The 14,778-nt window shown below is 45.5% G+C and overlaps 1 protein-coding gene across 1 annotated transcript in view; it reads left to right on the forward strand.

The window, feature by feature from the left end:
* Window positions 1-14,778, forward strand: part of FLI1 (Fli-1 proto-oncogene, ETS transcription factor) — a 122,043-nt gene that overhangs the window by 10,686 nt on the left and 96,579 nt on the right. The window lies entirely within an intron of this gene.

The raw sequence follows: 14,778 nt of genomic DNA on the forward strand, positions 1-14,778 counted from the left end.
GCTATGGGGTCTTACACTCTTTCCCAAAATTTGGTCTCATTTAAAACCCAAAACACATTTGGCCCCAAGCGCCTTTCCCCTGGACTTTTAAAAAAATCCTGTTTAATTGAAGGGAAATTGAATTCGTCTGGTTTTGATTCATTTACACTTAACCCTTAAGAAAACGATATTTTTGAGGACTTATTTGATGTCCAAGAAGAATTTTGAGCCTCTTAATGAGTTTTCTGGAAGGCTTTTTTTCTTCTTCTTGAAACAGGAAGTGGTGCTATGCTATGGGCAAAAACACAGTCAACCCCGAGAGGCCCCAATTCAGTTTGAAACTGTATCACCCACTATTTTACATGAACCCCCAATGGCCCTAGCCAAGGCCTGTCTTTCCCTACTTCTTACTTAAGAGCAAGGGGCTCACTCACCTTCCATCTGAGAGGGGATAGCAATGAAGAGGAAGGGGGAGAAATCAGAGTCATAAGAAAAAAAAAATATGAGCTATTTCTCTAGCTCTTACTATGTGCCAATGTCTGTTTTAACCTCTATAGAGATGCTCACTTTTGATCCTTATACCAACCCGATGATGTATGTATTGTTTCCGTTTCGGAGAGGTAGAGTAACTTACCCAAAGTCATAACGGTAGACAGTGGAAAAGCAATGATTTGAACCTAATCCTGTTTGCCTACCGAGCTCATAGAGCTCAGCCACTGTGATACGTTGCCAGATTGACACATACATCCATGAAGGTCAGGCTCCAGATCGAACCCACCTATTGAAGACCATGTAAGTTTTGTTGCTTTTTGGCAATGCCCTTCAGTCTAAGTGACCCCACCCTTAGTCCGCACTTGTCAGATTCATGGCATATCTCAATTCTCTACCACCCTTTATTCCAGAAGCCTAAGCCCTGTATTTTTCCTAGGTAAGAGTCCCTGCCCAGTCTTTCTAGCAGGTGTACTGGACAACAGGCCAGCGACCGTGAAACCTCCAGGTTCTGTTTTGCTTTAACGAGCCCACGAGATGATAAAAAAGACCAAGTTTTGTAGCTCAGTAGAAAATAGCGTATTCTTTGACTTACAATGCTTCTCCTTTTCCTTCCTTACCTTTTCTCCTCTCCTTTTCTCTCCTGTTCTAACTCTTGCTCTCTTCTCATTCTCTTTCACTGATATACACACACAAACTACACGCACTTGGAAACACACACACACACACAGATCTGGGGCTTCTGCAAAACACAAAGAGGGAATGTTTTGCAAGGTTAAAAGGAAACCATCGAGAAAGGCTAACTTCAGCTCCAGTTTCTCCTGAATAGCATTTCTTGTTATTTCAAGGCTGATTGACTTATAACTGCATCCACAGCCACCTCACATCAGTTCCTTTTATCAGCCCAAGTGAGACTTCCTGTGGACTAGCCCAGCTTCCTGATGTATTTCCTTTTTCCTCTGGCAGAACAAAGAAAACCATAGCTCCAAGGATACTTGGGACCAAACATAATTTCACACTGAAGAACCTATTCTTTTAAAATTTTCATTCTCAATGCGTCGGGCCGAGGACCTGTCTTTGCAAGTTTTTCGCAGCATTCTGTACGGCAGTGTGATGGACCTCACGTGCAATTATCAGGGGTCCATGAGCCACTTGAAGTCCTCCTAGTTGTAGTTGGATTCCATTCCAGGAGGGAAACTGAACCCGTTCTCCTCACTAACACTACACGAGCACCCCCCAACCCCATACTCGTGTACACAGCTTCAAGAGTCACATGGAACACCTCTGTGTTTAAGGTTTACTCTTTTGTTAACCTAATTCGGCATAACAGCAAAGAAACCCTCTTATTAGCGATTTCATTCTAGCTATGTTTGAAACTCTAACTCTAGAAACATGTATCTAAGCAAAGAAGCTTTGAAGTATCTCCAAAGGGTCATTGACGTCAGTGGAAGAAGAAATTCCAGAAATTGGGATGAAGCTGTTGCTTTCCTCTCTTGCCCGGAGTATGTCATGTCACTCCTTACCACTCGGCCTTGCCACCTGCTGTGCACATTATTTCTGAAAGACCCTGAGGCACAATCCAGAGTAATAGGGAACTACCAAGGGAGCTAGCTGTTTCCTCTGTCGTATGGCCTAGTGCAAATATCACAAGTTGTCAACTTACACTATACTCCCCGAAACTCTTAGAACCTAAGAGGCCATTGCACAGGAAAGATAACTGAGGCTTCAAGACATGATGTGTCTAAAGGTGAGAACCAGGCAAAAAAGACTCGAAGCAGGACTCGGGTATTCATGCGCCCAAACAACACCTTTGCCATAAAGGTGTTTCCGGGAGCAAAGTTATCAAGACCTAATGAATTCATGCTTTCTTTGTTCATCTATCTTATTTCCTTACAACTGTACAATACTCCCAGGGAATTGAAGGTGGCACTTTGCACAGAAACCAGCTAGGCATCTAAGCAATCATGCAGCCACCAAATGTTACTAAAGTCATTTTTTTGTCTACAAAGATCACTGATTTGGGTTTGTTTTTAATTTTTTTAATGTTTTTGGGAGAGAGAGAGAGAGAGAGAATGGTGGGGGAGGGCAGAGAGACAGGGAAACACAGAATCCGAAGCAGGCTCCAAGCTCTGAGCTGTCAGCACAGAGCCGGATGCGGGGCTCAAACCCACGGACCATGAGATCATGACCTGAGCCAAAGTCGGATGCTTAACCAACTGAGCCACCCAGGCGCCTCAAAGATCACTGATTTGAAATGGAAAACAAACTGAAACTGAAATGTGGCTCCCCAGGCAAGCAACTTATTTCTAAGATGACAGGGCTAATTCATCATTGTTAATTCATACTGATTTCTCCCAACCCAATCCTCAATGCATCATCTCTAGATGAAAATAGATTGAAAGGGTATTTCAAAGAGGAAAATAACTCAGAAACTATATGGCGTGAGGAGAATGTGTGAGAGTGGGGTCAGGGATTACTGGGGTACTAAGCCCCACATACCCTGCTTTGGCAACTCCAGATGGAAAGGCAGGGACTGCACGTGTACATGTATGAGCCTCAGACCTTTCTGTTCCTGGCACGTACTCTGCCCCTAGCCCTGTACCAGGTTTGTGACCAATCAGGAATCCTAGAACATAGATCCATGAGTTAACTCCTGCAGCTCTTCCAGCCCTGATAATCCTGTCTGTAGAGATTCTTCTAAGGGCCTTGGAATTCTCCTCAATAAGAGTATATTGGGCCAAAGGGCACAAGTAATCCCGTTCGAATAGGGTCTTTGGTGCAGCATAGGACTTCTCTTGGGGCAAGAACTTGAGGGGCGCCTGTACTTTCTGCACTGTTCTAGAAAGGGGAGGGAGTAAGAGCAGACTACTTTTTTGGAAATGTCATTTCAGGAAACTGGCATGTGGAGAATTTTCCCAGGGTGACTTAGTGAAGGTACGCAGGCCTGTGGATTTGCTGCTCTGGACGCAAGGGCCTCTAAGCCCTTCTTTCTGGAGATTGGCGGATCTCTGTATACTTACTGGGTCTGTAGTGTGGTAAAGGAGTACCAGGGTCATCTTCACATCCTTCCCCAAATTTGGCCCCAGAAAAGCTTATAGACAAGCCATGACCAGGTAGTGGGGCTGGGTTGGAGTTTATCGTAATTAACCATTTCTTCCCATCACTTTCTCTGCCCAGAGCACCTTTCCCCCGCCCCTGCCCCCCCCGTTGATTTTTAAAACCCTGTGTGTATTTCATGGGAAATTTCACACGCCTGTTTCTGATTCACTTCCAATTAAAGGCTCAAAATGCTGGTTTTGTAAGAGTTCTTTGATGATTCAGTTTCATGCTGGTTCATCTTTTTTTCCCTCCTAAAAGCCCACAGAATTTTAATAAATGTTCCTCAGACATTTGCATGCTTAATTGTTAAAAATAATTGGAAACAGGAGAGAACATTTAAGTATCGTGCAGAAAACGTGCACATTTACTAGGGTAAAGAGAGAGACAGATGCCTCGGTGCAGGTGAACTCCTATGGAAAAATAAGGACTATCAATGAAGCTGGGCAACTAGGTATGCCCACTACTGCAAGGGAGGGGTGGCTCTGACCTCGGGTCTTCTAGAAGGCTCAAGGGAATGTCACATGAAACATAGGAGTCCTTAATGTAGCCGGTCGACGCCACCAACACGCTGTCAGTTGAATGGTCAGTTTCATGGGAGGAGGAACAGGTGGATTGGCATTTTCCAGATGCTAATGTTGCTTTCAACTCCCTTGGGATCAGAGGGAGTTAGTGGTTTGCAATTAGAGCAAACCTCATCCTCCACCCTGCCTCATAGACATTAAAAAGGTTTAATGATGAGCCTATCCAGGTACACCTCTGCACATTAGCGGAAGACTCTTCCAAAGCAGATCTGTGCTCCCCGAGAAGAGGCCCTTTATCCTATCTACGTATCAGTCCCTCTAAAATGCTAAGGGGTTGGGTAATTTCAGTTCTGCTCCTGGTTTGGCCTTAGGCTGACTGGACGACATTGGGCCAGTTACTCTCCCTTTCTAAACCTCAGCTTCTCCATCCACCCAAAAGGATTAAAACTACTAGCAGGAACCCTCTTCTCCTACGGATTTGGTAAGAAATGTGGAGTGATGAGTTGCTTTGAATTTTTTGGAGCAAGGCTTTAATGAATTGCTACAGTTTGACTATTGAGTGGCTCATTACATGGTTCTTCTTACTGTCAATTGTAAATCATGCAACATTTTTGTTGTTGAGCCTTGTTTGAACTTTTTACTAAGGAATCACCCTTCTGTCATTATTCTTTGGAGCTGGTTAGCAATATTCAGTTGGCCTGAGTTATGAAATGTCACTTTGTGCTCACACAATGTAATGTGGGAATGCTGTGTGCTGTGTGGTCCTTCTTGCCTAAGAAGGGGAACCCAAAAATCTTGTGAAGGCTGGCAGTGAGATGCTGGAGGGGTTTGAAAATCATTATGAGAGTGGCAGATGGTTTCATGGGAGCCATGTAAGTAAGTAGGCCATTTTGAAGTATCAAAATCTCGATTTAAACCAACTTATTAGTTGTGTGATCTTGGGCCACATAGTAACTTCTCTAATCTTCTCCTTTCCTATCTGTAAAATAGGAAGAGTAATGATGATAATAATAATAAGGTATATGAAGTTTTCCAGCTGCTTTACTGACCGATTGTAAGACTCAAAGAAGTACAGAAGGAAAAGCACTTTGTACCTGTAAAGTGCTAGGTAAATGCTAATTATTACTACTTTAGTTTTTCTTCCCATCCGAGTCAATGTTTGTACATAACAGATAATAAAAATGTTTCTTCAATTGAAGCCAGGGGTTTGGTTGCTTTTTCTGGTTTTAATGATTCCAAAGACTTACTTGCATTTGGTTAATTTTGTCAATTGGCTACTTATTCATATCTCATTGCCCATAAAGACACTCGCCCCTATGAATGCATCAGTATAGACCAAACATCACATACTCCTCCTTTCCCTCCCTCGTATCCGGCCATTGTTATACTCCTGAAACTCCCATCCCCAATCAATGGAGGTTTTACGTAAAAACTGAATTCAGGATATGAGTGCAGCCTCAGGAATTCCAGGCTTGTGCTGCTGATAAAGAGAGTGTGTCAAACTGAAAATACCAGAGAAATAAAATTCTCCTGTCCAACCAATGCTCAGGTTTGTTTTTTGTTTAGGTTTGTCTCTGCTTTTGAAGAGTCCTCCTGGAATATGACACACATAGCTTTTACAACCTTCCCTTGGGAACAGTTTTAAAATCCCCCCCACCCCAGCTGGCCAGACGCCCCACTGGCTCTCCTGACTGATTCACCTGTGCCACCACCTCTGTTCTTGTCTCAGTGTCCCTGCAGTCATGAGTGAAGGCAATATAGGGCCAGATCTGAACTTGGTTCATTCAGAGCGGAGCTAATATTTCAGTCCTTCTCTAAGCTCTGCTTTACCATTCCATTCCAGAAAGCAGCGTTTTCCAGTCTAGGAGGAACTGGAGATCTGAACTCCCCTGAGCAATGGCTGTGAATTTGTTTGGGTTGTGTTGGTCTGTCTGAAGCATCATAGGTTTAACTGATTTAAATGGGAGTGAAAGAACAGCAGAATGAAAGAAGTAATTTTTCTCAAAGACGGTCCTCTGTCAGTGTCAAAGTCGGGAATAATCATGGCCTTTTTCCCACGTGAGACTAGACAAAGCAAGCTTAGTCTTTCTTCTCATCATGCGTCATCACTGCTGCAGGAGAGGTTGTATCTCTGTCTTCCAGGCTATGCCATGCAACCAAATACTATTATGTGAGCAGAAGTGAGAGGGAAAACATTTGCCAATATTTTACCCACACTAAAGCCGCTAAATACTGACATAAAGAAAGGAACATGAAATTGACAGTTCATTTTAAAGTGCTCATCCAGACATTTAGGATTGAGGATTCAGCGCTTCTCCTTAAATCTTTTTTCCAAACATGTTGAATAATGTACTAGAGTTGTATTCCTAGCCAACAGAATGGGGATTTCACAGTCCATGGGGCTGGACATTGAGTTGTTCAGAGAGTGATCTAGAGTTCTTCCGAAACTGCAGTTTAGCTAAAATCAGTCCTATTTCTTTGCCCCGGAAGACAAGTGACCACCAAGATCTTGATGCTCTGTTGAAGGATGAGTCTGTTTTTTAGATAAAAACCACACAGTGAAGGTAAAGAGATGGTACAGCATCCTGAATATGTATTTCAAGTTATGAAGAGCATCTCACACAATGGAAATCAATGCCACCTTGCAGGAAACTCACTTCATTTAACAGTGGGTCTATCTCTGTGAGGTTGGATCATATGAAGGTTCTGGGCAAACTCATCCTCCCGCCATCTTAACTACGTCCTATGTCTTGCCTAAACATTTACACATTTGGAACGAGCTAAAATCTCATCTTTTCCAAGTAACTCTGAATGTCTGGTTTTCGATTTGATTTGGGTAGAAGAGAGCAACTTTTTCTTGGGCTGTGGAAGGTTCAGATATCTCTCTTTCGAGAGTATTGATGTGTAGGAAGCTTTATGACAGATATGGCTCTTGCACAATTTTTAGGGTGAGGGATTTGGGAAACGTCATTAGTAGTTCTCAACTTCCTTAGCCTTATCTCAAAGGCAAAGGAGAGTGGCAGATGTAGAGACACGTCTTAGAATCATCCAGTAGGGTTTCCTGTAAAGGTGGGAATGCTGTGTTCTGCACTGCCCAATATGGTAGCCACTAGCCTCGCAAATTCAAGTGGCCACTGAGCACTCGCAACGTGGCTGGCGAAAGAGGGACTAAATTTTTCATTTCATGTCACTTGACTTTCGTTCATCTAAATTTAGATAGCCATATATGGCTAGTGACTCCCTATCAGATAATACAAGTCTATATCATTCACATCAAAAGCATCTTAAAATCTGAATTTAGTCAGAGGATATATTTACCTGGATTGTTTTTTATTGAGTCAGCTGTGTGTTGTCCAAATGGAGACTAACACTTCCACTTCCTCTTAGGACTGACATTAAACCAAACGAAAAGTAAATGTCCAGCGTTATCCAGGTACTACCAGGGTTGGCCTGGAGCTGGAAGTAAGTTTACTCTGTAGTTTCCCGGCTTCTTCACCAATTCTATGCTGACCTGTAAGAATATAATGCTTTCTTTTCCTTTCAATAAAGTGGAAGCACTTGGAATTGATCATGGGGATATTCACAAATTGTGAGTAAATGTATATTGGACTGGCCAAAAAAGGTATGGGCTTTTTCTATATATCTTTTCATTGAAAAATGACCTCAGAAAAAAAGAGAATCCTGTACTACATGGTGATTTGAGTTTATAAAATACCAGCATTGTGCTAAATTAATTTTAAGGTCGTTTTCAGTTCTAATGCTTTGTGCTGCTGTGAATATATGATTTTCTATTATGTAGGACTCCATCCTATTAATAGGTGGTTGGCTTTTCTAGTTCCCAGATCCCTATAATTTGTTGTAGGAAGATTTCTCCTTAAGTATAAATATTAACAAGCCAACTTATTTTAAAAAAGAACTAGCTAGAGTGGCTTCTTTGAACCCCAATTTCCCTCCAATGAGTTTTCCCTTGGTTTGTACTGTTCTGTGGTACTATCGGTTACCAAGATCCAAAAGCCTGACATCTCTGAGACAGGAGGCAAGTTCTCTCTTTCCTTTGTGGCCCTCACCCATGGATAATAGGAACATAGAACATGCTATACCTGATGTGGCTTCAGAAATTAGCAAGAGGAATAAACACCCTAGTCTTTCTCCAGGAGACACACAATGAGTGGACCTGTGGTGGCTTTTACTTAGAAAGTCTTCAGGTTGGGGCACCTGTGTGGCTCCGTGGGTTCAGCGTCCGACTCTTGATTTTAGCTCAGGTGGTGATCTCATGGCTCAACTCTCACTTGCGAGTTGGAGCCCTACATCAGGCTCTGTGCTGAGAGTGTGGCGGCTGCTTGGGATTCTCTCTCTCCCTCTCTTTCTGCTCCTCCTTTGCTCACGCTTTCTCTCTCAAAGATAAATAAATAAACTTAAAAAAAAAAAAAAAGAAAGTGTTCAGTTTGACATCACTGTGAAGGTCAGTCCTATGCCCATCACTGAATCTGTGGCATGCATTTTTGAGTCGAATTGCTTAAAACCAGGATGGATCGATGCCGCAGAGAAAACAAGGCAAAGTTTCCTGAAGCCTAGTGCTACGGGATGGTTTTAGGAGTGATGAACCAGTGTGGTCTGCTTCTACACTTGCCTGCCCTCCAGAAAGGATGAATTAAAATACAGATCAATCCACAGGCCCCAGTGAATGACCAGTTAGAGTCTCTCATAGTCTCATCCCAATTACATATAGGCTCCATAACTAGCTCCATATTTCTGTGCCTCGTGCATTTTCAGAAAAACGTCCCTTTGGGTTGACAACTTCCACGTTTGTTCTTTTTAGATTTTGTCTGGAACGAAGTGAGGAAGTGTGTGTAGAATACAATTGTGTGGCCGTCGCAATTTGTAGTTACTCCTGTCATACTGCATTAAGCATGGGTTTTTAATGTTTGCATAAACTCCTTGAGGGCAGACTTTCTGCCAGTTTTTCCTGGAGACCTCAGCACCTGGCACAGGTTCATGTACTTAGCGAGCGCCTTCTCTATGTTAGGCGCTGCGATATGGTAGTAAATAAAGACAGGCGAGGCTCCTGCCCCATCACATTATAGTGATGGAGGGAAAACAAATACTGAGCCGTTTGCTTTCAGAGCAAAGAGCTCTGTGAAAACGGAAGTGCAGGGTGCTTCAGGGGAGCATAACCTGGGGACCTGGCCTAGTCTCAGAGGTCAAAGGTTTCCCTAAGGAAGTGACATTGAGGGTGACCCTTGAATGATAAGGAGGAGTAAGCCTAAAAGAGAAGTAAGCCCTCAATCAGTCTTGGCCGAATTAGCGGGTGAATGAAATGGCTGCTTTCCTCCCCAGCCTCGCCGTGGCACGGCTAAGTTCAGCATCACAAGCTCCGTCACTCTATCCAAGGTCCCTCCAGGCCTTATCTGTGCGTCCATGAGCCGTTTTCTTAGCTTCTCTCTTCTGCAGTCAAGGCAAGTAGAGTGTAATAAAGAAAATGGTAAGAGGACAATGACCTTTGGAGACATTACCATACCAGTATTTAACTGAGTGCATAGAATATACAGGTAGTGGTTGATATGCTTATAATATACCATGCATCCAGAAATTTCAAGGGTAAGAGGATTCTGGGAGGTTGACTTCCACCTTGGAGAATTCCAGTTGGCGGAATCAACTTGGTCTCAGCTTGGCGTGACTCCTCACCGGCAAGGCGAGGCCGCTCTTTGGCAGACAGAGCCCTGGAAGCCATGCTCACTGGCTTTGCTATGAAGGGCTGTGGGTCCTTAAGCAAGGGCCAGGTCTCCCCAGGCCTTCGTTTTCTCACTGCCGAAGGGGGAGATCCTGCCAGTGATAAATTTACCTCAAAGCCATGTTGTAATAAAGATGGCCTTGAAAGCATTTTGCAAGATTAAATAAATAAAACAACAGCAACAAGTAAACACCTCCTTGAGGAGGTGGGCTTTCCTTACCTGGTGTTTCCTTTTCGGAGAAAGCTCTGTGATCGAAGACTTTAGAGAGGCTCAGAGCTGGGATTGGCTTTCAAGATCTTTTCTGGAATTACTGGGCCCTTTACTTTAAAACAACTTTGCAGGAGGCATCTGTAATGATGATGATGATAATAATAATAACATTTATTGAGTAGTTACTGATGAGCCAGACACTGTCCTGAGCAATTTAAATGCATTTTAGCACTTCATTCCCACTGCAGCCCATGGAATACATCTATTATTAGACACACTTTACCCATGAGAAGGGGTGGAGGCATAGAAAACTCAAGCGACTTGCCAAAAGCTATGCAGCTAGAAGGGTCTGTCTGATCCCAAAGACTTTACTCACTACATATGTGAAATATTTTCAGCTTTTCAGAATAAGAGTTCGGGGTTGCTAAGTGACTAAGCATATACAATTAATTATGCCTTCCCTGGAATACAAGAGTGTTAACATTAGCAGAAGTTTATTTTTGCAATTCCTTTGGCCTTCTGGTGTTTCCACATGCCTCCACCCCTTTTCCTAACTGTATTGCTCTCCTGTTGTTTAAAGGGGGGGTGGGGGCCGGGGGGCGGGAATCTAGTTTCAAACTTGTCCAAATAGAAAATGAATTGCATTTCAACTGGCCAGCGCCGCGGCAAAGGACTGAAGCACAGATGCCAGGCACGTTTGGGGAAATCCTTATGGCAGTGCAGGGGCAGTGCAGGATCTAGGCTATGTTTTATTACTGAGATCTTAAACAATTTTTAAGCGCCCTCTTATTACCTCCCCTCGCCCCCATCCCACCTCATCTACTGGGATGCTAAAGAGAGAAAACGACATCTCTACCTTCTTGGGATGGAAACAATAGACTTTGCCTGTGCTACTTTTATTTCCCCACTGGGGAATCTGGGAGCTGACCTGATTGAATTCCGCTGGTAGAGGTCATGCTTTGAATTCAAGGCAGAGGAAAAAGCGAAGAAAACATTTTGCAATGATACCCCCCGGGTCCTGAGCACACTGGGGCCTCTCCTCGCTGCATTGTGGTCTGCTGATAAGGATAACGTGGATGACAAGCGGAACATTTCCAGGACAAAGGAAATTCCCTGTTTCATTGTTTAAAGGAAGCCACCGTCCAGCTCAGGAGAACCTGGTTTCAGGCACAGCAGATTTCCCTGCTGGCGGGCAGCAGAGGCAGGCCAGTGAGGCTGGCAATACAGGCTGCCTGTGAGCGCCGTCTGTCCCTAATTTCATCTGGGGCGCACTGGCGTGGTGGGAAGTCAAGAAGGGGTCATTGCAGTTTATGGCATTTCGCAGGGGTTAGAGATGTCGGCATCACGGGCTGGGAGAGTTAAAAGCCTGATTCGTACAATGTGGCCCATTGAAGCATCACAGAAAAAGCACCAGGAGATTTAGAGAAGCTGATCTGGTTTTGAGTTTAAATTCTGGACCTCTTTTTCTCCCCACCCCCTCCGAGCCAAAATGTCAGAAAAGGGCCTGGTTTCCCTTTATGGAGTGCAAAATAAACAGATCTTCAGCAGCAGGAGAGGGGCCCAGCTCCCCAGCCCATAATGCCAGAGCTGAGGGGGGGGGGGGGGGGGGGCGTGGGGAAAAGTCCTCTGTCTGGTTAGTATTTGGCATTGACTTTCATTTTCTCCAACCTCTGTTTTCTAGAAGCCTGCCTGTACGGGAAGTACAGGAATAAAAGAGAAGCTGATCTTGGGGGTTTTCTTGCCAGACTTCAAAGGAGGTGGTGGATTTGGGATTTTTGATAGTTTGGGGAGACATTTGCAAAATTAAAACTGCTTTGGGGAATTGAACCCAGAGACCGGGATCTTAGCTGTTGGCCGGTCCGAGGGCACTGCTCTTCTCCCCACTGGAACCTGAGCTCATAGGGCTTGCTGCGGGCCCCTCCCAGCCCCGGGAGTGCACCGAGCCCTGGGCATCGTGGGGTCAGCTGTGGTTAGCCTGGCCACAGGGCCCTGCATTCCTTCTGGGCTTTGCTTGGTTTGGGTGGGTGTGACCATGAGTTTACTCTGGAGAACACTGAGACAAAGAGTCTAAATTGGGCAGGATCTCGAATCTAATGACTTGTTTACAGATCCTGTACTTTTTCCAGGGCCGGGAGGAGGAAGAGGAAAGGGCACGCTGGTCACTGTGGGCATGGCACATTGTTGTTTTTCATCCTAAGGAGGTAGAATAGTTTCAGCCAGCAGCGGGGCATCTGCCCGGCAGCCAGTGGGCAAAGTGGCACTCTGTGTAATTTTCCAAGGTGGGGAGGAAGCAGCAGCGGCCTGGGCCTCTGCCCACCGGCTTGGCTTCCGGGGAACGTACCCGCTCCAGGGAGAATGCCCGACCCTGCCACATGAAAGGCCCTGTTTCCTCCCGCTGTAACTTCAAGCGGTGGGGGAGATTACCCTCTTCACCCCTGCTCCAAGCACACCAGGAACCAGGGTGCCCAGCGAAGCCCGTGCACCTGTGATGGGGCAGAGGAGACAGCACAGGGCCTGTGTCAGTAGAGAGGAAATGCCCAGGAAATTCACTCTCTAAGAGAAAAGCAGGCTCATGAAGGTCTTGCTGTCAGGCGGTGTGTGTGCGATGATTGCTAAGTGTAAGAAACTCCTCTGAAAGCCTATATGCTGCCAATCTGAAGCCTTCTTCCAGCTTCTGGCAGTTCTTCTGGGGCCCAGAGGTGCTGCTTCCAAGACATGCAGGCTTGGGGTTTATCCCAAAAGGACGGTGTTGGACTGCAGGGAAGGGAGGGAGGAGCCTGCATCCACGTGTGTTCCCTTTAGTTCCCCCACCAACCTGTGAGGTATATATATCGCAACTCCCATCTTGTGATGAGGGAACTGAGGCCCAGAGATGTTAGGTCATTTACTCAAGGCCACACGGCTGCTGAATGCGTCGTGCTGCATCTGCTTTGCACCCCGTTTGTGCAGGTTTACAAGGCAAGGCAGTGACCCCTGTGTGCCTGAGCTGGGGAGGAGGTGGCCCTAAGATGCAGTCCGTCACCTCTCCTGGATTGTTTCAGTCGGATGTGGCTGAGTTAAAGTCGTGCTTCAAAGGAATGTGGGCCAGTCCATGAGTAGAGGAGTCCGCATCACAAAGCACCGGGGATTCTTGTTATCCCAAAGCCCTCAGATGTTCCCACAGGGGTATCTAAGGTGGTGCCAGGGATGGTGGGAACGGGTTGTTCCTGGGAGCCTCTGAACAGGGAAGCCTCATCCATAATGGCATCCCCAGAAAACATTCACTCTAAGACATCTAGGGGTGCCTGGGTGGCTCAGTCGTTAAGCGTCTGACTCTTGATTTTGACTCAAGTCATGATCTCATGGCTTGTGGCTTCGCACCCTGCATCGGGTTCCGGGTGAACGGCGTGCAGCTGGTTTGGGATCCTCTCTCTCTCTCCCTCCCTCTGTTTCTGTCCCTCCCCTGCTTGTGCTCTCTCTCTCTCTCTCTCTCTCTCAAAATAAATAAACAAAAACTTTAAAAAATTTTTAAAAACACACACACACAAACTCTAGGACATCTATTAACTCATTTGAGTGCTGAAAGGCAGGCAGGACAGCCATCTTAACCGGAAAAAGGGGACCCGGATGTCGTAGACTGGAGTTCTCATCCCAGCTCCTGCTGTCGACCAGATGTGTGATGCTGAGCAAATCACTTCACTTCTCCTAGTCACAGATTTCGCATCCACGACACGCGGGACTCGCTCCCCACGAGATTCGGGGTACAGAGGCGATTCTCCCCAACCTTCTGAGGTTCCCCCAACGCTGGTGATGCAAAGCACATTTCTGAACACCACCACCTGCCCTTCTTCTTCCAGCCTCGCTGGAATCTGACCAATGGGGAGGCCAGGTCTGCAGGGAAGGAGTAGGTGGCCAGATTCCTTTCCACTTGTTTCCTGCACCTGCAAGAGAAGAACAGAGGCCATTATTTGGATGACTTATTGTTTCGAGCTTTTGTGTGTTTTGCTTTATTATTTTTTTTTTGTAACTTTACAAAAAGCAACATACATGCTTTTCAGACTTCAATTGTTCCTCGCTCCTGACTATCCCAGCTCACCACCTTGCAACCGGCCAATCACCGGATACGTCTTCGTGAACTGCAGCAGATTTTATTACTTATCGATGCCCCGTGCGGGAGGTGGAGGGTCGGTGAAATGGCAGAAGCTCAGAGCAGCTGAGGGTGGTTGGACTCAGTGGAAAATCCAGAAGTGCAGATGTGGATCCAAATTGGGCTGAAAATCTCATGAGATCAGGCTTTCTCGGACTTCCTGCTTTTAGCCTAAGCAGTGTGTTCAACATAAACGAACTTTCGATATTTTGAAACTTCCGTTTCTGATCTCAGAACCTGGAAGTCGAGAGCTGTTGTGAACATTTCCACAAATTTTGTCACGGTTGTTCTGGAGGCCGGGTCGAACCCAGTAATTATGGGGCGTTAGGACGTACCACAACCACAGCAGCCTGCCGGGAAGGCGACACTAGAGGGAAAGCGGGACTCTGGTTAAGAGCTCTGGAGACATGCAGGACTGGGTTCAGATTCTTAGCTCTGCCACTTCTGGCCCTGTGACTTAACCTCTTAGGCTCTCAGTTTCCTCATCAGTTAGATGAAGAAAATGTACCATTTCATAATGCCGTGAGGACAAACTGGGGTGTGTGCGCGCGCATTCGATCTGTCCCCTCTTTTCTCATATGTGTGTGTCTGATACGTGCATATATGTACGCCTGCGTGTATA

The sequence above is a fragment of the Panthera tigris genome, chromosome D1, assembly GCF_018350195.1.
Source record: "Panthera tigris isolate Pti1 chromosome D1, P.tigris_Pti1_mat1.1, whole genome shotgun sequence".
NCBI lineage: Eukaryota > Metazoa > Chordata > Mammalia > Carnivora > Felidae > Panthera > Panthera tigris.